This window comes from Centroberyx gerrardi, chromosome 10, assembly GCF_048128805.1.
Source record: "Centroberyx gerrardi isolate f3 chromosome 10, fCenGer3.hap1.cur.20231027, whole genome shotgun sequence".
NCBI lineage: Eukaryota > Metazoa > Chordata > Actinopteri > Beryciformes > Berycidae > Centroberyx > Centroberyx gerrardi.
Window position 1 is genome coordinate 16,480,179 of NC_136006.1, and position 27,705 is coordinate 16,507,883.

A 27,705-nucleotide genomic window follows, 5' to 3' on the forward strand; every position below is an offset into this window, starting at 1 on the left:
TGTTGAGTCTAGGCCTTGTAAACTCAATACTCAATACTGTTTTATGTCGATTTGAAAATAGTGTAGCTATTTTTGTAGTATTTCTCCGTTTCACCAAAAGAAATCACAGTTTGAAAAAAAGTATGACAGTATGAAAAACAACCATACTAACACAATGCAACCTATTTGTCCAACGTCTGTATAATTAAGTCCACAAACTGACAGCAATCCTTGGGAGGAGCACAAAACAGAAACCTTTGAAGCAATCTCTTCAACTCCCTCTCCACGGTGCTGTAGCAGCTGTTTTGCTACGGCTCCCATTCCTCCCATCACTGCAGCCTCTCACAGGCTGAAACAATGGCGCTGTGTAATGTCTCTACTCACTGATACATTAAATGTTTTGCTACTGACTGTTCAGATCAGCTCAGTAGAGACCCAGCCACTGGACAAATTCAACCCACAGGAGGGTTTTATCCCTGTCATTACGGGTTGACTTTTGAGCCGAATAAAACTTTTTACAAGACAGTTCAGTCATAAACTCTAGGAAATGTAACGGTGTGCTGCGACCATCCAGGTAGTTTAGCCCTCGTCAAGTCCAACGTTCCTCTCTGCTGGTGCTAACGTAGTCCTTTTTAAATGGGAGTTGGCACCATTGTGTACAATCAAAGATATGACAAAAAGTGAACTGGGCATTCAGGCATTAGATCACCAACACAGAAGCTCACGGCACCTGCTTTAGGACTTTATGACTGTGGTTAACCATTAACTATTAACTATTAACTATTATGTATTTGTAAATCAGAACAGCTTTCAAACTCAAATATTTTAACATAAACCAAAAAAGTAGCATATGTCTAGTTCTTCTGTGACTTACCACCACCTGTGGCACTGTGTCTACCTCAGTCTCCGCTGCAGCCAAGCTCTTGTACTGCTGAGGAGACTCAATGACCAACTCCTTCTTAGGCGCTTTATTAGCCCTTCCTTGCATTGTCAACAGCAGCTGTGGCAAGATATCTCCTCGCTAGATCCCAAAGAGAAGTGGACAGCCAGCATATCCAAAGGAGAAAAGCCTTGTGCAGGAAAAAAGTCAGGGAAGTTTCTCTTTCTCCTCACACACACACACACACTCACACACCCTCCCTTCTCGGACTGCTCTGTCTCTGGGAGTCTGAGAGCCTGAACTCACACCCAGGCTGGAGAGAGAAGGCCCCTCCCACACTCAGCTGTGCTGCCTGGGGGAGTAACAACACACACACACACACACACACACACACACACACACACTGAAGATATCTGACCCCGCGCCATCCACCTGCACAATGACACAGGGTTGACAAAGGCAAACAAAAGATACACATTCCTCAAGTATTACAGTCTGACCAGGGACCGTCCACGCCTTTTGTGGGACAGCTGGAATAAGAGCTGGCTTCGCTTTCAACATGAGGAACAAGCTAGAAGAGAAGAATGAGGCAACAATAGGGCACTTCCATCAGTGTGTGTGCGGCAATATTAAAGACACCAAGTCAAGCATCTGGAGAATACATATGAGGGCATCCACTGGCGAATCAGCGGCGGCGCTTTAGCAGTGATTTTCCACATGTCAACATCACAGTTAAGCTGCCAGACTCGGCTCATCAGATTGAGTTTGTAGCGAGCGCTTCAGAAACAACATGGACAAATCTTGACCCACATAAACTGCTAAAGACCATGACCTAAGGCCAAGCTGTTCCACTCCGCGCAATAGATGTGCCATAAATCAAATTAGTCATCACACACTGTCACAGATAAACCTTACTCACTGAATGTTTCATTGCTGGTTCCACTGCATGACTGTAGCTGTCAAATCTAAGATAGTGATTGTTAGTAATCACAGAGGTTGAGCAGGGAGAGATTAGACCCGACTTCTGTGTCCACGAGCCGCCGGTTGTTGATCCAACTGCTTGAGGGGCATTCCAACGTGACGCAGCCCCAGTCAACCCACCTTGGAGTGGGCCTGACCCTCCAGATTCCTCGGTGGGCCACAGCAGGGGAGGATGTTATCTTTTCACGCCTGCGTCTGACTTTAACGCTAGGGGGAGGGGCCAGGCCAGCTCCACAGCTGCTCCCCTCCCACTGTCCCCTGCCCCCATGGGCCCCACATATTCATAAGACCCCAGATAACCCCCCATCAGCACCCCCACCCCTCCCCAAATTCCACCTAACGGCAGTTGACTAGTCACTGATCACAGTAGCCTCAGGCTCTTAAGCACCCTATACTCCTTCCACACTGACAGTCGACCTGGGTAACACACAAAATGACCCTGATGAGGATCAGAGTTGAGAGCCGGGTCAAACTCTGCTCCACTTGGTGTGAAAGTTCAGTGCTGTCCCTGTCTGGCATATCATATTGTCCACCATGTTAAACGCAGAATGTAAACACATCTGCTTGTGATGATGGTATAAGATGACAGCTCATAAGTGCAAGTTGCCTCCTTGGTGGCGTGGACCCAGATCAGCATACATATACACTACAAGTCAAAAGTTTGGACACACCTGATTGAATGTACTATGTTTTTCATTATCTTAAAGCTATTTTGATCTAAAGGCTTATGCTTAAATGCTTGAAATTTGTTTCTCAGACAAATATAAATAGTGAAGTTGGTGCCTATGTATGAATTCCGTTCCAAAGCCTTTGCCTTTCCATCATGGCAAAGGGCGGACACTTTAAAGAATCTAAAATATAAGATAGTTTTGATTTGTTTAACACTTTTTTGGTCACTGCATAATTCCATTTGTGTTATTACATAGTTTTGATGTCTTTACTATTATTCTAAAATGTGGAAAACAGTAAAAATAAAGAAAACTGTGGTGTGTCCAAACTTTTGAGTGGTAGTGTATATATTCATGGGATGTGCGTGTGAAAGGGATATTAGCTAATCCTCCGCTAGTTTCCCATGCTGGCTTAGACACACACAGAGTTGGGGATCATGACAGGTTCCATAGTGGAGTGAGTTACGAGAAAGCGTCTTCCTGGAGGAACACATGTCAGCTCTCTCTGGGCTTAAGAGTAGCAGGGGTGAGTCATCACACACTCTTCCTGTCTCAGATAAGCGCTGTCTTCCCTGTCACTTTGCTACCACACACACTGATGAATGACAAGCTGTGAGTGAATATCATCTTTGGGGAAAGCAGGCAGGTGTTTTCCAGAGAAAAAAAAGAATCCTGGCAAGATAATGCAACATGCTTCAACATTGCATTTGCTATTTCAACTTTCCACATATGTCAGCGCCTGTTTTTCTTACGCAGAATTCCTGTTTGGATGTTCACTCTATATAGCACACAGAGTACACACTTGTGCAACCACAGCACACCACTCCTCCTACTCAACCACAATCCTAAGGCCAATTTTATCAGACATTCTCTGAAAGACCCACTTGTTTACATTTCACTGGAATCTACATGATTTATGATTATGGTTAATTGCTATTGCTTCAGTGATACACAAATGAATCCATAAAGTCATTATACAGATTCTGCAGAGATAAAACACTAGACACTGTATTGTAAAAATATTTTTGTGGGGTATACATTCAGCCACACTAGAACATATTGGTTAGATTGATATCCCACGGGCATAGATGGACATTTCCTTTAATGTCAGGTGTAATTAAATTGAGCATAGGGAACAATGCCATTAAGAGTGCTAGCTGCTTGACTTTGATCACCAAGGAATAATGTGTTTGTACAAAGACAGGCTTCCTCTCCCTGGCAGCTCCTATCTGCAGCAATAAGAGATAACTTCAAAGAGACTTCCTTTCTGCACTGCAGCCCTGCTACTGTATTCCCAGATGACTGACAACTACTATGGAGTACAAAAGGCTGCGTTCAGACTCAACTTGGTGTGGAACAGTGCTTCCCCCCCAATTTTTTTTTCTTGGCACTGAAATAAAATTCAGACTAAGAAACACTAAATCTGCCCATTGAAACCAATACAAATGAAATCTTTTGGGGCAAGCTGGCACCTAGTCTGAGCAGGGAGGCCCACTGTGCTTTTTTTAACGGCAGAGGAAACGCTGGTGTTGAGTAAGGATGTGTTCCGGTTGCCCGAACCAGACTTTCAAGACTGTTTTGCAAAAGTGGATTCTGCTCAAATACAGTTTAATATGCTCTCTACTCATGTGTAAATTAAATGGCGGCACACATGTACGGTAAAGAGATTGTTTTTATTGAATATACACTGGAATGCTGTGTCTCTGATTCTGAGAAGTCATTAATACAGACGGATGGTGTTGAAACAGCAAAACAAAAACAGTTTCATTTCGTGAAGCATGATTCATTGATAGGATCTTCTCTTGTCCTCTAGAGCCATTTGAGACTTTTATTAGGTTTAATTTTCTGTCATCACTGAGTCACCCTATTACAGTACTAAGAATAAGGACTTATACAGGAAAAATACAGGAATCAATCTTAATTTGCAATGCCACATCATCTTACACAAGAGTCTGGCTATGTAATAAAATTGAAATTTATGTGTAATTAGTGTTGTCCCACTGTCAAATTTCATTAGCACTGCATAGAGCAGAGCAGAGCGTTTTGCGCATGCTGTAATGATAAAGCAGCATTATCTCCACTCCAGATGATATGAGCCCAGATGCAACCAAGTCTCACTATAGTGGTGTTTGTCCAGCCTGGGCCAAGTTAGCAAGACACCGCCCGCACCCATCCAGTGGCGATTCTCAGCCTGGACAGGACTACGACTGGGCCGGTCAGTTACATAACAAGGGCTTGATGCAATCAGTGGGCCTTCCCAGCACGATCCACAGCAAAACAGGGTGTAACCTGGAATGTAACAAAAACACAGCCCATCCCTCACCTCCGCTCCACAGCACTAGCACCAGGACCCACCACCCAGCAGCCTGTTTTCAGTCGGTCCCACAGGGAGCGCTGAGGCAGCAGGTGAGAATGAGATTTTACCACGGAGGTAAGGAAAATCATAACAACATGGCATGTCTACACCCTCTGTTAACGTCACTACGGTAGGACACAATGGCATTGAAAATGAGTTAAAACACAGCTAGAAAATAAACACTGTTAGGGCTTCAGCTCACGCTCCCTGAGTTACAGTACAGCAATGCACTTGGTGATAATGCTTACATTGTGGTAAAACCAGTATACTATTACGATACTAAAGGCTAAGACAGATTGAGCGCAAGAATATAAGACAGCTCTATTGATCCATGCAAGACTTAAATGTAACATGCAGGTAACTGGCTGTGCTGAATATGAACAATGTTGCCCTGGAGTCTGTGGGAAAATCGAGCCAAGCTGCTGTTGCCAGAAGGTCTTGGTACATGAGCCTAAGTGCTGGAGATAATGCTCCTCTGTCTCAATCAGCAAGTGAGCGGGGAAAAAAACACCCTCCTTGGAGCAACTTCAGGATGCCTGAAACGCCTTGAAAAGTAGGAAACAATCATAGCATGGAAAACAATGGCCTAGCCGAGCAAAGTATGCTGTTGTAAGACCATTAGCCCAAGACACGAAAGCCGTAAGGAGAGTGGTCTTACTGGTTGTCTTTGTTCTGAAGAGATGCTAAATTTACTTTCTTTTCCATGTAGATGTGCTGGTGAACATAGTGTGTGTGTGTGCAACTCTTCCTGTCTGTCAGACGTTCCGCTTTTAGACAGGTATCAAAGGGAAAACTTCAACCAAACAGACTTGGTGTGTGTGGAAGGATATGTAGTCTGTACAGCAGGTATTCAGTCATGAGAGCAGGCTCTATGGTAATTATAGTAATATCTAAATACTATATTAAGAGCACATGCTTCAATCACGAACAAGTAAATTATAAGTCAGTGAGACCACTTAGCCAAGGAGGAGAGTGGATCATTATTCAAGTAATTTAATCTATTAAATGGAATAACACTGTGGCTGATTTTCAGTGATGGCATGCAGGCCTAGTTAGGTATTTCAGTTCATAGACTCCCTAACACAAGGAACTTATAAACATAGCGTAATTGACTCATTAGACATGGTTCATTGCAAATGAAACCATCAGAGGTCTAAGAAGCATTACTCCTCAAAACATCGTCCGATAAAAGCTGCTTTTATCTCGGACCAAACTGACGTCACCACTTTCTCTTTCTTTCCTTGCAACAACATTCCATTGATAAGACTAGCAGGCGATTCAGTTTTTGTGATACAGTATTGCTCTTGGCCTCAAACGTTTCTCAGAAATATAAGAAGGAAGCCGAACCCTCGTGAAAGCTAAGAATGACAAAACACGAACGTTGAGATACACCATAGCTTTTCTGGAGTTTTCGTAGAGAATATGGATGAAACACGACACTATCGGATTACAAAAGCGTACACATTGCTGTACTATCTCCCTTAAATCAGTGAGTTTTATTTCTGTATTGCCTCCTGAAGAGCATGAGATGTGAGTTTCCATGAGGAAGGAAAAGGGTGCGCTGGTGTAATCAGTGAGTGAAATAACAAAGCGGTTAAACTCCCAAAACAGGCCAGCTAATGACTTACTCTGTGCCTGCAGACTACAGATCAGCCTCCCACAGACAACTTTGTTCTGTTAATGTGCATGCGCGAGTGAGTGCATGTGGCCTTTAACCCCATCATCTCTGTTTTAAATTCCCACTCACAGTAGTAATGACCTGCCGCAATCAAAGGAATTAAAAGGGCAAAAGCAACGGTTCATATCTTTCAATAGCCAGGCCTAGGGGATTACAAAAGGTGCAAATAGTGACAAAAAATACAAAATAATGGAGAGAAATATCTCATCCCATACAAAAAAGGAGTTGCTGTGTGCTGCTACTGCTCAATTTTAGACACAAGGACAAGGTCAGTGTCCATGGACCAAAATGTGAATGCTTTCGTTTATATTCTACAGTGGCACAGTGAGAAAACTGTGTCAAGCAGCTCCATCCCCTGTGCTCTTTTAACTATCGATTTGTACGCCTGCTAAATGCTGAGAGAGGATTAATTGACCCCGGCTGGATGAGGAGACCATCTCTGAGCCAAGGGAAGCGACCGTGCCCTTGACCTAATTCCCTGCTCTCAACCGGTCCCTGTCATTCCGCTCACTACCGTGAACCTGATGACTGTCAGAAACCAGCGAAGAAGAAGGAGATGTCACACACACATACACACACACACACACACCACAGTTAAGTAAACACAAACAAGAAGGGCAAGACAAGCTGGTACGGAGCGGCAGAAGCCTTGCCAAGCCCGCCGGTTCACAGATGAAGAGCGGTGATTGATTTCCAGCAGACACAGAGCTCACTGTCCCCCCTCACCCCCACCCACCCCATCCCACTCCCACCCATCCCACCCTCATCCACACCATCCCACCCCCTCCCACAGAGGCTTTAACCCATGCAGCGCTTAGCAAGAGGTAAGATCCAGCCCTCCTACTGCCCTACATTTTATACGGTTACACTCATGTGTGTATATATTCACCTCACTGGCTGAAACAGACATGCAACTGTATGAATTTAAATGATCATCACCATAATCATAATAATAACCATAATCAAATATATGGAAAGGCACCATTCAAATCTAATTTTGTAACAATATGGGTGTGTTTCCTTCACAGAAGCAAAGGCTGCACTTGGGGAACATGCAAATACATATTCTAACATAACCACAGCATGAATCATTGATCGCTTTCATGTTCTTTACTTTGCTTTCTTGAAAGAAGGTTTGATGTCATATGAAGGGGGGAAGAAACACAGTTCAGATAGTTTGCTTTGAAAACATTTCAAGCAGGTCTATATGAGGAAGATGATCACTCTAGTACTGAATTCATGTGTTACAGAGACATTTAGACATAGCACAATTGTTTTCATTTGCCAAGCTTTTTCATACACAGCACGTGGTAAGAATAAATGCAAACTGCTCAGCTACACATGCATAGCTTTGCATACATGAATGTACTGTACAATACAATGACACACATGCACAGTCTACACACACACACACGCGCACACACACACACCTTCAGGACTCTTGGTGTTGGCCATGCACGCGACTCTCTCCGACTCAGCGCCCGCTCAGCCTCAGACGGCCCAATGGGCTCGGCTGCACTCTTACAGATGTAGCCACTACAGTTCCTCTCTAAGACAGTGCGCAGCCCATCAAACACAACCGTGCTGGTGGTGCACCCCATTACTCCAGGTCCAAACAGGCATCAGTCAGGACAGCCTGCCGGTGACCCAGTTTCCTTGATCGTCCCCTGCTCCAGCCTGGTCCATCATCTAGCCCAGACCCCACAAATCCACAGCTTCTGACCCAGGGAGAGAGTGCTGGTGTTTGGGCAAAAGAGATCCAGAGAGAGCCTGGGAGGACGGCTCACAGGAAAGTCTCACTGTAAGCCCTAGCTGCCCTAGTCTGTGTTTGTAGGAATACCTCAGTCAGCAGAGGAGATAGAGTGAGTGAGTGAGTGAGTGAGAGAGAGGGAGAGCAGAGAGCGAGGGATGGGGGGGATGAAGGATGCTGTGCGAGCTCTGCTGCAGCTTCAACCAATGCTGAGCTTCGGTGCAACACAAGCTTGTATCTGCTGATGCTCTTTGCATCCGTCTCACTCATTCACTCACTGGCTCATTCTCATTTCTCAGCCACTCTCTGCATATCCAAATTCTTTGCAACCTTCATTCTTTCTATTTCCATATTTGCATTGTCTTGACTACACATAACATGAAGTAACTCCTTTCATTTTTACTCCACAAAAGGAGACTCCTCCCGGGAGCCAAATGAGTAATTATAAAATAAATGGGTTGTATTAAATGTAGTCTTATATCCAGAGGGAGAGAGTGCTTCCATGGTCAGGCAAACAGCAATATGGCTGACTGCATATTTAGTTCAACTGAGAAACCAGGGCCAATGGCAGAACAAGTGGATGAATCACATAGCATGGATGATATGTAATATGCAGCAGTCAGCAGCATATATTGCAATCGAAAAATGACAATATGAATAAATAAAATAAAAACAAGAGTAAAGTGTCACACGTTTACTTAAATTAAATAACCTGAATGTAAAATGCCCAAATATGGTGGAAAACCCAATGGGCTGACTTGAGCCTCAAAGAAATCTCTGTTTACAAAACATACCAAGGACATGGGAGGATTTAAACCTTTCATGCCAAGACATCAAGTAGGGAGTTTTTTCTATAAAAGATTAGCTGCTGCTTGATCACAAGACGCTGTACTGCCCGCTCTGCCAAGTACACACAGATATATTGGGAGTGGGATGACAAAATTTGATCATACGCAGGCTTTTGAAATGCCAGGGAATGATTCATCCACTAGCATGGCCTTTGATTAAAATGTTTCCGGCATGTGATCAGGAAGACAAAAGGGATGAAAGCAGGGAAGCAGTAATCTCCCATTAGAAATAAGTTAAATATGTCATAAAAAAATGGAAAACATCTGAAAAATCACTTCTCTGTCTCTACAGTTTAACCATATGTGTTCCTTCAGATCTTATCGACCCATAGTCAAACTGAGCTGCTTCCACACTCAGAAAGAAACCTTTTCCAATCATTTATAGATCTGTAGCATTATTACAAAATACTACAGATAGGCCAACCTGTGAGTCAAAGCTAATGTTACGTCCCCCTGTGTTAAACTGTTTGACAGAGAGAGGCTACCTGCTGTGGTCGCCCATGTTTCACGTCCTGATTACAAGGAAAGGGAGGACACACAAGGAAACAGGACATTGTCCGTCTTGGTTTATTTATCCCTGTCTCCCTGCTTCCTGCAGCTGTGGGTCACACACTTGAAGAGCCCACTGACCCCAGCGGGAACTGTCAAAGAATCATATATGTAACTCTCCAGTCTCCAGCTACTGAAATACAGCACATCCCCCCCCCAGCAGCAACTGTGCTCACTTGCGTAATGCTCAACTCTGAAGCTTTGATATAATGTACAGAACATATTCCATAACATCTGCACACTGATGTCAATATGGATGCTTCCTCTAAGAGATCAACTGGACTGGGAGGCATTTTCATCTTTCATTACACTGAGTCACATTCAATAGCATTAATCGTGGCACAAACACATGCATGCACAAAGGCACACCCATACACACACATTAGCACACACACACACACGTCTGGAGAAAGTGAAGGGCTTCCTCAGATCGTGTTCGTGCACTAAGACACAAATGCTTGCATGCTTTTGTGCCTGCCTGTATGCTGTTACCGTGTTAATATTTCAGCAGTGCTTGACACACTGAACTACATTCAATTGTACGATGGGATGAGCTGCACAGGCAAGCAGCTGAGCCCATAGATGAGGGGATTCAGTGAATGAATGAGAGAGAGAGAGAGAGAGAGAGAGAGAGAGAGAGAGAGAGAGAGAGAGAGAGAGAGAAAGACACTGGGGAAAGAAGAGAGAAGACTGATTATGCTCATTGATCTGTTAGAAATACATCCCCTCTTTAGTTTATCCCTTTCCTCGCACCTCTGATCCACTCCCTCCATCCCCCTGTCGCTGCAAAGAGGGATTTTAGGCTTACCATATAGAATAACAAGAAGTAATCTGGTGCAAAACTGGTAAAACTGCAAAGTCATAAATCCCATATTTGAGGCGAGTAAAGACACAGATTTTCTTTAACTTTAAGTCTTTTTTTGGCCTTTGAGTACTGTTTAAGCCTTTGCCATAGGGCTGTGGGAGCCCAAATGTTTACTTTACACTTAGTTTAAGTAATGTGAATAAAAAAATCGAGATGTATGGCACAGATGTATCAAGTCTGGCTTTCTATTCAGTAGCCTTGAGTAGAAATATCCTTTCCTAAGCTAACAATTCACTGAAGTCTGACTGAGAACACAACCGTCTTTGTCCTCTCAAACGTGTTTTATCTCTATTGGAACGACGAGCTGTCAGTTATAACTGCCAGTTATTACTAAGTGAGCACCAACATAAATAAGAGCAAGGTGAAATGGGCAATGATTCATGACTACAAGAAGACATTGTTTGAAGTGTCACAGCTGGTGAATATAAATCTCCTGCCTTGAGGATACGGATTCTTCTTGCGCATGCAGTGACACGTCCGCAACAATGCAATGACACACTGAAAATGCTACTGTAGAGGAAGGCATTGTATGATATTTCTCAAACTTGGAAAACTTTATGATGTCACTGTAACTTTACAGACATGGTGATGTATCCTAAAAACAGGTAACTTGTTTTTTGCATGTGATTCAGTTGTAAGCGGGCTTATATTAAGTGACTTTACAAAGGCATTCCAGAAAACGTAGCCCATAAAACCAGACCAGTTGGTCAAAAAGCAATTTTGACAAACACAGCACACACTGGATTCATGCTCAGCTGGTGGGTGTTGCAGTTTTTTTTTGTGCAGTGCATTTCACACAACCCAATGAATATGCTGGTAATCTGCATTCTGAGGAGACCCATTCACCATCGGCCAATCACAAGGCTCGGGATAAGAGCGCCTTCTAAGAAGCATCCCCAAGAGGGTGGACTGGCTGCTACTAAAAGGCTAACATTATACACTGGCACAGACAGCTCTGCAACACTGGAAACTGGCTGAAGGCCTCTACGTCTGCTGGAGCGAGGTGTGTGTGTGCATGTGTGTGTACTGTATGCTGCTATAGGCTCATACTGTACTAGTGATAAATTATTCAGGTCAGACAAGAGGTTGCTGAGTCATTTTGTGCAGCAGGGTTTCATTCTGCTGCCCTGGTCTCAAGCAGCACCGTCAGCAACAAGCCTCTTCACAACAAACGCTGCCTGGAGAGGAAAACTGTCCTCTACCTGAGAAAACTAGAGTCACATGTCGAGTTGACTCCGACACACCCCCCCCCCCCACCTAGTCTCAATATAACCTCACAATACTGCTGGCTGCCATGCAACTCATTCCACAGCCCCAGCACAGCTTAGAGGATATCTATACTGTGCATGTCTGCGGTTGAAATAGCCAGCGGCAGGCTCCAGCAGTACAGAGTGCGACTGCGTCAGCCATGCCAAATCAGAGTCGGAGCTCTGGGCAAGGCTAAAGTAAAAATGGTTGGGGGATTTAAAGTGTGCCGAGGCGCAGCGTGGGTCTATCTGTGGATGCTGGAGTGTGAACAGCCTCTGTGGGACGTGGAGGCTCCGTGGGCCCACGCTGCACTGCTCTGCTCCCCTCTGCAGCTGCTGCCGAGGAGATAAGACCCAGTCTGAGACACAACTGGATGTACTGGGCAGCATGGATTACTGCTGCTGTGGTTACAGAAGAGCTGCACCAACTCTCTCCAACTGGCTATTCTTTTCTGTCCTATACTGAGTACAACCCCCATAATGTATTTTAAAATTGATTATGGTAAGCATCTTTATTATTTTCAAATGAACCACTTAAAGGGGCCCTATTGGAGGAATTAAAATGTTCCTCTATTTATATACATACAATATATGATCAAAGATGTTTAATATAAACACTGTAAAACAGAAACGGAAGCGTAAATTTGGCCCATGTGACTGCCGGCCTGTAACCAGAGAGTTTTGTAACGGATATGGAAGCAAGACTGCAATGATGTCAGAGCGCATGGTTTGATTACAATTCTCATCTCAATCGATACTGCTCTGAGGTCCTCAGAGACCTATGAGAGGTGAAGCATCAGGGGGAATCTCAGTGTTCACTGAGCCGTGGAAACCGGCTATCATGATACTGTTTCCCTTTTCCACCTGGGGCCACTGACCACAGTCCACATCTGCTGCATGTGGACGCTGTCACTGGCCTGCAATAACCCCTAATAGCACCCCATGTAGTGATAGAGCAATATCAAGCTGTTTGCAGCAAGTGGGTGGGTGGGGCCAAATTAAAAACATCAAAGCAAGCACATGTGGACAGAGAAGGGTCAGCCTCAGTTTCCCTTTCCACACTGGAGAATAGAGAGTCCTATGCACAACAAGACCACAGACGTCCCTGCATGGCTCAGAGGAGTAGGGGGAGTTCAGGAGGAGTTGGCATCTCATCTGAAGAGGCTCTGCAGGGTGAAGGTCAAGTCCACAGCTGGCCATGTTTCCATGCCCAGGGTTTGCTGTGGGGCTCTGCAGGAAGAAGTGTGCGTGCGTGTGTGATTGGGCGTGCGTTTGTAGAGACAGGCCACAATATAGTGGACAACGGTGACATCACCCACTGCCCACATATCCAGCAGAGCAGGACAGATAAAACAGGCTGGCTCCCAGCTGGAGCTCTCTAGGGACCCGAGGAGGGAAATGGCTGTTTCCTGCTGATGTGTGTGTAAACCCTGTCATAACAAAACCCCCTCTCTCTCTCTGCCCACTTTCCTTCAAACTCAATCAAAACTCCTGAACCCTGGAGAGTTTTATGGATATTTGTCAGATTCATGTTAACCTCCTGTAAAGTTCACCAACACAAATGGAAGAAGTAAAGGTTCAGTGAGGGAAAACAAAGTCAGGAGTGCTACTTACCTCCAGGAGGTGCTCAAATAATGTTATGCGTACCGTTTACCAGAGTAAAAATAAGTATCTATCGTTGGAATTAGCTGCTGAAGGGTTCTTGATTGAGAGAAACCCAGAATGATGGACCTATGCTTAGGGGGTACTGTAGCTATGCATGTGGGTGGGCTGCACAGATAGGTCTGGAATTTAAACAAGCCAAATGCTTCACATTTTGGATGCCAACGAGTATACATTACAAACCCAAAATACTTGAACAAGAGACACCACACAACAGACCAGACAGCAGAGTGGACTCAGAGACTTGTCTGAATAGGCCATTAAGTGTATTCACTACTAGTGATTAGTAGGACCTACCTTGAGCATTTTCTGCTTAACTACTACATTAATTTAATTGAAGTGTTGCTTTGACCTGGAGCTGACACCCAGGTTACCCTGTCCCTCTTAAAATGGTACAAGACAAATATAAGGGGCCACATCCTCTTCCTTTCACTTGGTATTTTGGGACGGTTTATTTATCCCAGGAGAAGAAAATGGCCCATTTTCCTGAGGGCCACCGCTTCCTTTACTTTGTAGTGCTGCTGCCGGGCGCAGCATAAATATATGTTGCACAAAGGACACAGGCAGAAATTAAAAGTACACACACAGACAGACAGACACACACACACACACACACACACACACACACGCAGACACACACACACGCAGACACACACACACACACACACACACACACACACACACAGACACACTGTGTCTCTGTCTCTCGAAGTACCAAGCATCTGCACTGTGGTGGCTACTGTGGGTTCAGTTTATCATAATAGATGCTACTACTAATCAAACGCTGCCCTTTCCACAAGGCCTGCTGCAGCACCAGCAGAGAAGTCTGAAGCGGTGCCAAGCCTCAAGGGCCTGCAGTCACCCTCTTACTCGTGCCAGCTGTGTTTTGGCTCAACAGATACAGCACACAGTTTAAAAACTGGAAGAATATGCTGTGATGTGGTTTCAGGGTTGAGGCAAAAAGTCGTCAAGGCTTCGTTCTTGATTGCCTCATAAAAAATGACAACCGGCTTGCCTACTCAGGCTATCTGTGCATCACAACATTGATTGCATTGTACCATTTCAGATTATCTGTGGTAATTAAAACGCATTTGCCTTGACTTGTTAGTATTTCTCAGGAACAAACACACACACACACGTGCACACGCACACACACACACACACACACACACACACACACACTAATGAGGAGCTCTTTCTAGAGAAAAAAAGCAACATCAATCTATGAATGCTGTTACTGCCACCTACAGGAATGGGATTATACTACACTGAAACACAGATGGTTTTTTTTACTCAATTTGGGCAATGTTCATTTTCATACCACAAATTAAGTGAAGCATTCAATTGGTATTTTCATAAAAAAAAAGAAAATTCATTAAACAATAGGAAAATGCTGGTATGATTATAGGTTATTAGTGACACAATACTCCCATTCATTGAAAGTAAGCAGAGTGTTGATCCCTTTATCCCCTGACTACTGCTGGTACATGATACTATACAGACTGGCACAGCAGGCAACAACACTTAGCTTTTCCTCACTGTCATCCAACTGCGCTCAGTCTATTGGCATAATGCAGCCATTGTTTATCACATTGATGTCATTTCCAGCAGATCAGTGTGAAAACAATCACTCCCAACATTACGGTCATTACACAGGAAGAAGAGGTGACCGTGGACAAACTGCACCGTATATTTACACAGCTCCAAAAACCCATTCAGGCTCACATACAGAGTCAGAACTGCTGGTAGAACGAGGGCAACACGGGCTTGTCGATAACATTGTGATATCTACAATGTACTAGCTTTACTTGAGGTTCATTCAGCATAGGGTGGGAACCCAACATATCCGGGTATCATGTTTTTGCACAAAGTGAGAAATGTTACCTAGATGACAGCACCATGTCATCACTTACTGTGGCGACGATACTTTGACCTAAACAACCCTTGGCGGGTCAGTGCCCATGCAGGTGTGAGGAGGATTTGAGGCGGAAAGAGAGAGTCTTGTTGTGCGGGTCGGGTTCGAACACGCAGCATGAAGACTGACGCTGAGAGATCCTGAAACAAGCCCATACTGGCCCAGCCTGAGGCCACCGCAGGGCCAAACAGACACGCTCTGTTACTCACAATAGCTTTAAAGGGTAAACCTAAACCACTGAATTTCTGCACTTTCCGCCTTCGGATAGTTCAGTCTGCGTTAGTGAATTATCAGAAACCATCCTCTGCATTTACAAGATTGATCATATTCCCAAGTTTAAACTTTCTAAAATAAAGATAATTTAGCTGTAAAAGCTCAGACAAACATTCAGTCCATAAAGTCACTAATTCATTATCAATGAAGCATTAAACAATACACATTTTGATGACCACACACAAAACAATCTTGATTCACTGGCTTCTACTGTTGGAAAGAGTTGTGAGAGTTGTAAATTGAGCTGTGCTATACCACACGAATAGTGTATAAGTATATAAAATCTGAAACTGTGTGATATTCCCTCTTTAACCAAGTTAATTAGCAGACTGATAGATTATGAAATATTCTTGCAGTACATTATTAATTGTGAATGGAGCAGAGAGGAGGGGGAAATATATTAATGCATCAACTGTGCTTTTATTGAATTACATAAGAATCCTGACATGCTTTGTTCTTACTGACACAAGAACATTTAGCCACTGATGCAAGAGTACTGTATGCTAAATACTGCAGGCATTAGCTAACATGACAAATCACTCCAAAAATTAAGAGGCACTCTGTCTGTTATTCACAAACAAAGTTCTAAATCATTAACAGCCAGATTATCCATTAAGTGTGGCATCTTTTTAAAAGCAACCCAGGAACAATCTGCAGTTAACCTTTTGCCATGTATATCGCTCTCTCTGTTTGGTGTAGCTAGGAGATACTTTCCTAAAATAGCTTTGGCAAAAACCCCATTAGAATTTGTCATTAACAGATTAACTTCTTGTTGTCCAACAGATGGCATGTACCAAGAGTTCCTCAAAAACCCCACAATATAAGCCAGTTAAATTGAGCAGATTAAAAAGCAGCTCCGCTCCTTTCAACCTGTAATCAGTGCTTATACAATAGCCACAGAGCAGCATGATATCTCCTATGTACTGTTCACAGAGTGTGTGTAATATGAAGAAGGTGTCAGGTGAAGGAAGCAAGGAAGAATGGCAGGAAGCTGTTGTCAGTGAAGCTAGGGCATGCTGGGAAGAAAGTGTAAAGAGACAGGCTGAGATGGAGCCGGAGGGGAGGCTAATCTTTATAGCCCCCAAACTGCAAACCAGCATGGGACAGGATTTAAAGTGACGTGAAAGTGGAACCAAAGACAGAGAGACAGTACTTAGGGTAGACAACAGAGGAAATGAAAACAGAGGAAATTAAGGAGGAAAGTGAAGGAAACGACAATCTTTAATCAACACATTTTCTGTGAAGTGTAATTGGGTGATGATTGTCACGAATAACTGGAGTGCTGGCAGATTGCGTGTTCTGGTCGTGGCTTGAAGATGCCGTGTGGAGGGGAGATGGGGTGGGGATGGAGGGGGAAGTAGGAGTTTGGGATCCGCTGAGGATCAGCTAATCTCGGTTGGCTCTTTGTTTGTAATCAGTGGAAATCCTATTGAGCCTGCTTCACCGAGCGCTGCTGACAATCAAGGGAAACAGAGGATGGAGGAGGAGTTGAACGCATGTCCGCGCACCTGCACCACTGAAGTAGCTGTGGCTTTAACTATAATGCCACACAGCTCCCTGGGGTGCCGCTAAGTCTCTTGGATGGCTATCAGCAGAAGAGGTGTTACGAGGAGCTGTTATGACACTGATGGTGACTGGACAGTTGGCACCGAACTTAGAATATTTTTCTGATCCAAACTGCATCACAAATGGATGTCATTCAAACAACTGACATGACGACTGAAAGACACTCAAATACCCGACAACGGTTATTTAAAATATGAAAAAAATCATGCAAATACAGTTCAGAACTCTGTACCTTAAGTTTGTACCTTAAATGCCTACTGTAAGTCGCATTAATAAACAAGTAAATTCAAGCAATTGTTGACAATTCATTGGTACAATAAACTTGGATTGCACACCTAAAAAGAAATCAGCAGAAGTTTAGTCATTAAAATGAAAAATGAAAAATACATCTCAGTAATTAATTCTGTAGTAATCAGTGCTTTATTGGCAATCTGGTTCTTTTTGACTGCAGTGTGGGATTGGCTCAGAAATGGTTTACAAAGTCCAGGAGTGGCACACTGCCTTCCTCCAGCTTTAGCAATTTGTTGATACTGCCTGAACTAACTGGTAGTACAGAGGGGAGTAGACTTTACCAAGCGGCGCTCCTCCACCCCCCTCTCAGAGGCCCCCACCCTTCCTGACAGAGGAAACACATGTTATGGGATACATCCCTGTTTTAGAATGGCTTGGCTGGGACAGTCAATATTGAACTGCATACTTTTGTCTCATGGCCTGTCTGCGTCTTGAATAGGCCACTTTCCACACTCCGAACAGCCGCAGCCCCCTCCATTCCTCACACAGTCACACATGTAGTACAGCAGCACCGCAGCTCACAGTGCAACTCTCTCATGGCAAAAAAACTCATTACTTGCAGCTGATCCTCTCTCTGTTGTTGCCATTCAGAGGGGTTCAAACCTGCTTCAGGGATCAGATTAATACCACAATAAGCGGTGTGGCTGCTATGGCAACTAAGGTGGATTGGACATTTTTGCGGGTCTCGAGTGAGTCGCCAAAAAGGTCCTTTAGGAATCCAATAGCTCCAAAATAGAATCCCATTAGAATCTATTGTATTTTGAATTGTATTTGATAGTTCAAGAGGTTTGTTAGAATCATGGAAGACTATAATTTGAAGTCTTACAAGGTTTTGGTTTGTGCAAAATGTTTTGGGACCAATGTTGAGGAAAATTAGTTTGAGGGACTTTCTGAGTGAGTTGGCCAACAGAACACTGGATGAGATAGTTTTATCATATTTTGAGAAACACCCAAGTCATCACAGCCAGTCATAAGGGTGTAGTAAATTCAACAGGCTGCTCTGTGAGTGGGGGATGGTGCTGTTGGCCCCTGTAAGGCTGAGTGGAGACACTAATAGGAGATTAAGTGAAGACAGGGATACTGAGCTCTTTATCTGGACAGCAGTATGCATGGTTAGGAACAGGAGTGTGATGCTGTGCGCTGGTGACCCTCGCCTCCTCGCAGGGCGTCTGTTTTTAGGCACATCGGACGACACAACGCGTGGCCGGGATGTAAACAGTGCAGTGTCCAGGACCCAGGATCACTTCGCAGGCCTCCTTCACAAACAAGTGTGATTAGGAGCAGGCCTTCGGGCACACAGCCACATCGCTTCTCATCCATAAACACCGCAGAGCTAACTTTATTTATCCATCCCAGCCAGGGACGCGGCCGCAGCAAAGTGCACGCTCTGAGCGATCCCGCTTCCTAATGCTAAGTCGCTGAAAAACAAACGGGGAGCAAACAAAAATAAAGCCTGAAGGAGAGCTGCGTCTCTACTGTGTGCAGGGGCTCGGACAGACAAACCAAACACTGACCACCAGGGTCATATGATTTCCTACTGCGTAAGACTATTGTTTATGTCTTCAAGCTATTGTATTAGTTTTCCTCCCTCTCGTTTTTCTGAATGTCAGCGAATATAACAGCAGATGAAGGAATTATTATAAATAAAGGCCCCAGATCTCTGTGACTTTAAACAGAACTCATTTGTTTATTGTGGGCAGAGAGCGCACAATGGGCTTGTGTCAGCTTTCAGGAAAAAAAAAAAAAAGAGCTCAGTGTTTCATATGCATTTTTCTTGAATGGGCAACTACCTCATCAAGATTCGCTTTACAACAGACAGCCTCTCTAATCTTTGTATTTCTGAGCGTAAGTGTTGCCGAGAATACACCTCCACAGCCCATTTAATGCATTTTTCACAATCTCAGCTGGAACTCAAAGTCTATTTTGAATCTCTCTTTGCCCCGGCCAAGTCTACACCTAATCCAAACACAAGGAAACCTGGATGCAAACCCCGACCCAACCCCACCCAGTCCTAGGACCCCCCCCCCCCCCCCCCCCTCCCTCCCAGGCCTACAGTGTCAGAGTGAGGAATGCCAGCTATGCAGCCCGCCTGGTGAAAAGTCATTAGAGTTGATCCCCTCTGGCTGTGGCAGGTCCCATACACACTCCCTCACTGCACAGTGCACAAACCCATATGAACCGGCACCGAGGACTGCTGAGATTTTAAACCCCGTTTAATCAAGCTAACAGCACACACTGTGGGAGAGGGGGAAATATCACAGTCAAGGGTTAACATCCCGTGAAGCAGTAGCCTAAGTGACTTTAGCTATCTACCTCAAGTCTTTCAAGTGAATAATGATGCATTTAGCCACTCCTTTGGTACCTTGGGTGAATTCACATAACTTACAGCTCTAGGCATGATAAGGCACTAAACTTTCCAGGGAAATCCCAGATGAACGATAACAACGTCAATGCTAACTTTCACTTTCATCTCGGAGGTTTGATAGCAGTCAGACAGCAGCACAGAGCAGGAATGTTAAGTAGTTTCCCAAACACTCCGCAGCAGTCCTCCATCTTAAATACAGAACAAATAAATACTTTAGCAGACCATTTCCACTCCAATGAGAATCACATCTAATATTTACCCATCCTCTGCCTCAAGTAATACTTGAATTTATGATAAGACAGGTAAATAAGCAACTCTTAATAATCTAACATTTTCTATTTACAGATTCTCTCTAAGCCTAGAAATCTAAATCCAGGAAACCAGCCATTGTGCAGGCTAATTGTGCTCTAATCCCTCTCTCTGTGTTACACCACATCCGACAGCGGCTGATCCTGGTGCAAGCTGTGTGTGAGGCTGAATGGGAGGTCAGTGACCACAGCAAGGCAATGTCAGAGAGGCCAGCCTGTTTTATTGGAGCCAAATGCAGAGGAAGAGATATGACATGGTGTTCAAAGCAGATTAACCTACTGAGAATGGGCTGGCTGCTTGACACCAGCAATACGCTGGCAGTCACATCAGTCACACACAATCCTCCAGCCGCCAGTTTAAAAGTCAGTTTTATTAAGAGCACTCATATACTTCCAAACATATGTCCTGTGACATTTCTTAAAATAAGTCATATTCATTCATTCGATATGTTGGTAACCACTTCCAAGTGTATGGGTATAGACATAAACCCCTATGCATTCAACCACAGCACTGTGATTTGGTGAATCCTGTGCTGGCCCATTTGACAGTGGCTTAGCTTTTTTGTCACAATAAATGTGAAACTTGCATTGGAGACAGTGTGTGGACGCTTTTGTCTTTGAATTCAGAGTTGCTTCATTTGAAAGACAGCAGCAGGTGGGGGGGGGGGGGGGGGGGGGGGGCTGCTCTAAAATGTTCCAATATGGGCCTATGATGTTTGTATTAGAATGAAATAGAAAATATGCAAAAAATAAGTTAGACCAGGTACAACACACTGGACTATTTGCATATATAAAACAAGAAAAGAAGAGACGTGAAAAAGAAAAGTGAGAAATCCCACTCCCACAGTTGAGATACACGAATACAATAATTGGCAATGATTAAAAAAAACAGGAGAAAATGCCATCCTTTGGGTGGAAAAAATAATGACAAGGTTAAGAGTGCTTTGCCTTTAGTTCACCCTCCAATTTCATCTTTCGTGGTAACAGCCCTGTTCCCACAATTACAAGTTAATGGTCATTTGCAGTGAAGGATGGGAGGGAAACGTTACTTTTATAGACAAATCAAGGGGGCTGAGAGAATAAATACACCTCACAAAAAAAATACACAAGCTCTTAAACTGAACTGTGCAAGTCATTAGTCTGCTCTTTCTAGACACTCTTCCATCAGCCAACATGGATGTGTTGTTCTGTCTCCGGTCAGGAGTGTAGTGCTTTTCAGGGTATAATCCGATGAGCTTAATCTGCGGGCCAGTGCACGTGTGCAGAGCAACGATTTTGCCTGTGGAGCTTTAGCCTTGACCAATTTCTCCTCTTGGCTAATACTCTGACTGGCCTCTCACAAAACCAATGAATCAGTGGGAGCAGGCACAGCAGTGTCCACCTACACTATATTTCTCTCATTCACTTTCTCTTGTGGGGGCTGGGCCGTGTGAGGACCTGTCTGTAATGGAGCCATTGATATGACTGTTAGAAGCAGCTCACGGGCTAATGGAGACCCTGCACTCCTCTATTTAGATGTAGGGGAAGCTGTAAAAAGCACAACTCATGTCATTAAGCAATAACAGTGTCTGGAATCAAAAGGGGCGTTCTCAAAAATAAGGTAGTTACACGCAAAGGTCAGAGTGACAGCTTAGGTTATGCGTTTGATCTAACCTGCTGTAAAATGAGACGCTGTATGTCGTTACAAACCTGAGCATACAACAAAGGTTCCCTCTCAGGTGAAATGTCTGTTTTATCATGCCGCATAGTTCCTCATTCGAACACAGATGAAGATGACAGTGCGGTTATCAGTTTCAGAGGAATGCAAACTGGATGAGCCACATAATAATCACCGAGGGAAGAAAAGCCCGGGGAGGAAGTGACTCAGTCTTCCTCAGCTGCACTTAGGTGTGTGCCCCGATGACTCAAAATAGCAGCCTTAATGGCCTGGAGGATGGAGGCAAAGCAATATTCCGCTGACTTGATTGTAACATTGTAAGCTGTTGATGATAATGTATACTCTAGTAGTGCAGCAATCATGCTCCAAAGGCAGGTTCGGTGCAGTTAGTCTTTGGGAGAGGGAGTTTGATGTTTCATTCAGCTGGATGTGCTGTACATGTATGGAGGGAGCATTCAGACGGTTAAAGCAACATAGGAGGCATGTTAGCTTCCACAACAGCGACCACCCAAAGACTCTGCTCTTCCACACTATTCTCCATCTGGATGGACGGGAGAGCGCCAGAGCTAAACAAACTGTCAGGGCCGCGGAGGGAGCATTCCAGCCTCCATCAAAACAAACCTCACCTCAGCAACAAGCCTTGACTGGGCTAATGCTCTGGATATATAAAAAAAAAAAGGAGATTCTGTTTCCAAACCAAACTACAGGGTGGCAACGCCATCATTACTGCATTTTGAAAATACTCAAATATCGGGTAAGAGGCCAGCAAAGTCCTGTAGGATTATGGCAATGTATATGTTGTGAGGTGGTGAGTGTGAAGCAGGTCCCAGAGCAGCGGCCCGCACTTGCTAACAGGAAAACACCCACTGACCGGGCTCTTTAGAAGCCGGCCTCTCTGTTATGGTAACCTCCCCTGCGCTCCAAAACAGTTCTGCTCTATCAGGCACAGCACTCAGACACAGTGGGCGGTGTCTCCGTCAGCCCCACTCTGGGCACCGCCTGCCTGTCCAGCCCCAGTACAGCCAGCGCAGGAAACCGGCTCTATCTAGGAACAGACAGGCCGCTGCTGTCCCACAAGAAGATGGGAGACGGGAAGTCATGGGCACGTCCTGTTCAGGCAGGTTGGAAAGATTTTGGAGACTGAGCTCATGGTAGAATGAGCTTTCTTTCTTCTATTCTGGGTGGGATTCACACGGACAAAAAAAACAAAACACAACACTGATGTTTATCTACAACATCTGTGCAAATGGAAATGCCAATCTAATGAGGCACAATTATGTAACAACCATTAAATCAGTACACAAAAATGGAGTCCTGGGTGTAGCCACTGAATCAAAAATCAATGGACTATTGTGCCTCGGGGTCTGTGTATTGCAGATTGGAGAGTACACTGATTTGTCAGGAGAAAAGAAGTTAACTATTTCCCACATTGAGCCATTTCCCCTATCAGCAGGAAATAGTTAAATAATCTATAGGTTTGATATGACCACAAACCACATCTCAGGATTCCTTCTTGGTTCGAAATTTATATTTAACACTTATTTCGTTTGACAGGTGGTGAAAATACATTCTTTGCTAGCGTAGGGAGGCAGCTAGATTTCCAAAGAATATCTGTTGACTGCTTAGCTGTCCCAAAGAGATTTATAGCTAAATGCAATGCAAGTCCATGATGTTTAATCACTTTCCCTTTGCATTGGAACAAAATCTGTCTGTCTGGCCATGAGATCATTTGAGTTGGCTTTACCACTACAGTATTTAGAGATGTGGAAAAACCAAGGTTAGTCAGGGCCTGGCTGGAGGAAATCCTCTCACACTTTGACTTAATGGTCTACATTATCTCGACACTCATGCACTCAATTGAGGAATTCTCAGGCAGCTCCCTCCGACCATGAGAGCCTTGAGTGGCAAATCTGGTTTGAATTAAAACCACAACTGCCAAGAACCATGCCCAAATCCAAGCAGACATATTTTATAGCGAGCTCAGTGGGTGTGTTTTATTTCTCACTTTTCCTTGAATCCTCCACTCCACAAGCCATGCATCACTGCTCATATCTATGTCATGTGAGGTTCAAATGTTTCCACTCCAGTTAAGTTGCCGTTACACATTCAGAGCTTTAATTTAAAGACAAAATGTCTGGAGACAATGGTACACGATTGCTAGACTGTATATCAGTTGAATTCTGCGAAATGGAGAAGCAGCTGACCTCACATTCCCATTATCTCCTCTTGTCTTGTCCCATTTAGATGCCAAGTAGATAGGATTGAAGCAGAGTGACCACAAAGCATAGTAATCTGTAACTGAACATGCAAGGGCATCTCAAACTCAGGCCAACAATTAAAATGATGAGTCTCTTCTAGGAGGAGCAGAAGGAGGTCATGGCCATTATAAACTGGAATGATGATCAATGCCGTCTCAACAAAATGGCAGGATATAGACCTCACAATGCAGGATTAATGAATTCCAGGGGCTGCATGCATCTGATATCGACAGACAACAAATGAATAAGTCACTGGCAACATTTACACAAGGTAGACGTCTAGCTTGGAATTGGATGTCAATATTTCTTGCCAATAAGTTCGTACAAAAATGTCTTTTCGTCTACTGGAATCTGTGTTTCCCCAGTAAAATAACAAGTGCAAAAACTCCACAAAGGCTGTTGGTTATTATGTAATACTGCAGCATTGTATTGAACAGAGCTGCGCTACAGTACACAGCTGCCTGTTTTATACATATTTTTAAGACACACTGAGGTGTTGGAAAGTTTGGTAGGGCCTCTGGAATATGTTACCTAATAGTACCTAAGTTTTTGTCTTGTCTGGAGAGAGGGAGAGAGAGTCTCTTAGTGGTTTCATGGGTTACTAGAGCAACCTCATGTATTATTGACCCAGCCGGAGAGCTCATCTGTTCTCCCATCTCTGCCCCCCTGGGTTTGTACTTGTAGAGTACCATTTACCATCACAGTCACACAGGCAGCTCATGCAGACTGACAGTAGTGGGCCTTCTATTAGACAGACAGAGGAATACAGAGGGAGGCCAAGCTGCTTAGGCCTCACACAACACTGACAGCCCTGTAATCTTCTGACTAGCCCGGCCTGGCAGCATATGTGACAGCTACCAGCGTCCTCCGCTCTTCTCCAAACACACTCTTATGAACAAGATAGGAGCATGTCTGTAATCCTTTCTTGCAATTTGATGATTTAAGAGAAGTAATTCATGAAAACCAAACTTATAATTAACTCAAAACTATAATTAGACTCACAGTTGTACAAGGCACATACTCAAATTTACCTGGCGTATGCGCAAATTTGGTAAGCGGCATGAATGACTAACATATCTGACATGACTTCATCTCAAAGAACAATCAAAGAGGAAACAGATTCTTTCAAGGCCGGAGTTGAGAAAAACTCCCCGACGCACATACTGTAGGTGAAAACTGTACACGGAAGACAATGTGCCCTCTGTCAGCGGGGCGGCCCGCTTCTCTACACACCCACCTGAGGTATTCCTGGGATTCCCACATCCTGGGAAATCTATCAAGCCTTGAAAAAGCAAAGGAACAGAGAGGTGTGCAGGTGTAGCTGATAAGACCTAGAGGGTTCACTGAAATACAGTAAGTATAGTAGTACAGCATAGAGAGCAGTGCAGGCCACGGTTTGAACTGTTGACCTCACCGAATGAATGACGCTGAAGTGTTCGCTCAATGAAAACAGCTGTATGGCAGTTTTGTGCATCGCAGCATAGGTCAGTCATAGTTTCCACAGTGTGAGCGCACAGCAGCTCCTATGGGGTTTCAATGTATTTTAGCGGGGGATTCATCACTGGAAGAGCAAACACAAAATAAGATGAAGCCCTGTTACATGACCTGTTGGCAGAAATGTCACGGATAAGAAGAGGGCGTAGAGAACATAAAAGAGGGGAAATGGGACGATTACATGCATCAAGAGCAGAAGAATGACTTCTGTTTGTTGATGTTTTAGTAGCTCAGTTTGATTGGGTGAACCCATGAGACAGGAAATGCTTTGCCGGGCTGCCTGCCAAACAGATTGCGGGGCATCTGAATTGTCCATCGCCCATTCTCACAAACACAAGGGTTTCAGAGAGGCTCGTCAAAGTAATCTACCTTTCTAAATGTCACTTTCTGTAGGATGGGTAACGCCTTTTAAAAGCCACATGCCCAATGAGCAGGCCACGCATCATCTGCAGCATCTGCACGCCGCTGAAAGCCATCCATGTTGTCAATATTGTGATGTACTTTTCCAGAGCACATGTTACAGTCATACTGACCCTCCTGGTTGCACAGTGAGAGTCAGTTGTGTGTGTACTAGCCATGGGCTGCTAATGACATCACTCCTACATAATGACACCCGTACAGCTCCCTGGGGTCAGGCACATAGCAGGAACACTGAGCATCTAAGTATATCACCATTAGGTGAATGGCAGTTTGAACTATTGATTGCAATTACACAACTGCCCCCAGCTGCTTTATACACTTTATACATTAACCAAACATTTCCAACTGCCATTGATTTGTTATGCCGATTAGCCAATGTCGTTATGTGACTATATTCATGATTTCTGATAAAAGAAAGACTTTGTATACTATTGAGAGAATACAAGAATATTCTTTAAAAAGGGGTCAGACATTTCTCTACTAACTCAATAACCATTTCAGTTCTAATTCATCACAAAGCAAGGTGGAATGGCAGTTCCTGTGTTGTTTCGGAGCACATTACGGCCACCAGCACAACAAATTCAAAGCTGATGACGGCCATTATGGAGCTAATAGTATTCTCAGCATGCCTAAAGTGTGGAGAAACAGAGGGACGTCTCAGCTGTGGACTCTGTCCAATTACACGTCCCTCTGCTCGCCACTCCAACAATAAACAAAGGGGCTCTGGCCAGTGTGTGTCTTCACGAAACAGCACAAATTGTTGGGAGTGGAAGAGCGCAGAACCATGCACTTGACTCCAAAACACAGTTTAGAAATCCCTGTGTGGCCATTAGCTACATCACTGTATAATTTGATGTTATTTGATGCAAACAGAGGATCTATTTTTATAACAATAATTTGTTTCTGGGCATTTGGTTTGTTATCTTTCAAAATGACAGTATAGGCATACAATACATTTGTGCTTCAATGCCGACTGAAACACAATCATCCACGATGGGAGGGGGGTCGGCCACAATCTCCCCTTTATGTCCCTGAAACAGATCCCTCTATTCCTCCTGGGGTATTTACATGTTTCATGGAGGAATTAATTACAAGCCGTGTGGACAGCGGCCTTGTGTACAATCACATTCTTGTCCCACTGAGAAGCTCTGACACCACTTGGACTCAACAGCACAACTACACTACCACTTCACTTTTACAGCTCAGATAGCTGAAGTTGACCATATGTTTATCAGCGCAAATGGGCCGCAGGACGCCACAGAAGAAAGTCCTCTTGCCACAGAAGAGAGTCCTACGCAGCATTACTATGGGGTTTGTTCAATCCTAAACATGTTGATTTCCCAACACACATACTTCTCTATCCCTTTCTGCTCTCCTCCCTCAGGCTCCTCTGGCAGAACACCAGGGAGAGAATGAATAAATAATATGAAGGTGTGGTTGGATGTCTGGGATCCTGACTCAGGATTCCATTTCCCTGACAGAGAGCCTGGACGGTGTCCGTTTCAGTTACCTAGCAACTTCTTCAGGAAAGTTGGAACAATCACACCGAACACCAAACACCCAACACACTCGGACACACAAAGGGGTCAACTCCTTTTTCCCTCTGAGCCCTTGGGAAACTGATACCGAGGGGTGCTGCGGGTTCCCGTTGGCCAAATGTTCCACGCTGGACGGTCAAATTCATCATTGCCCGAC

General features: G+C 44.3%; 1 protein-coding gene across 1 annotated transcript in view; it reads right to left on the minus strand.

Moving 5' to 3' along the window:
- The window catches only part of LOC139933029 (dedicator of cytokinesis protein 9), a 72,812-nt gene that overhangs the window by 44,075 nt on the left and 1,032 nt on the right, over positions 1-27,705 (minus strand). The window lies entirely within an intron of this gene.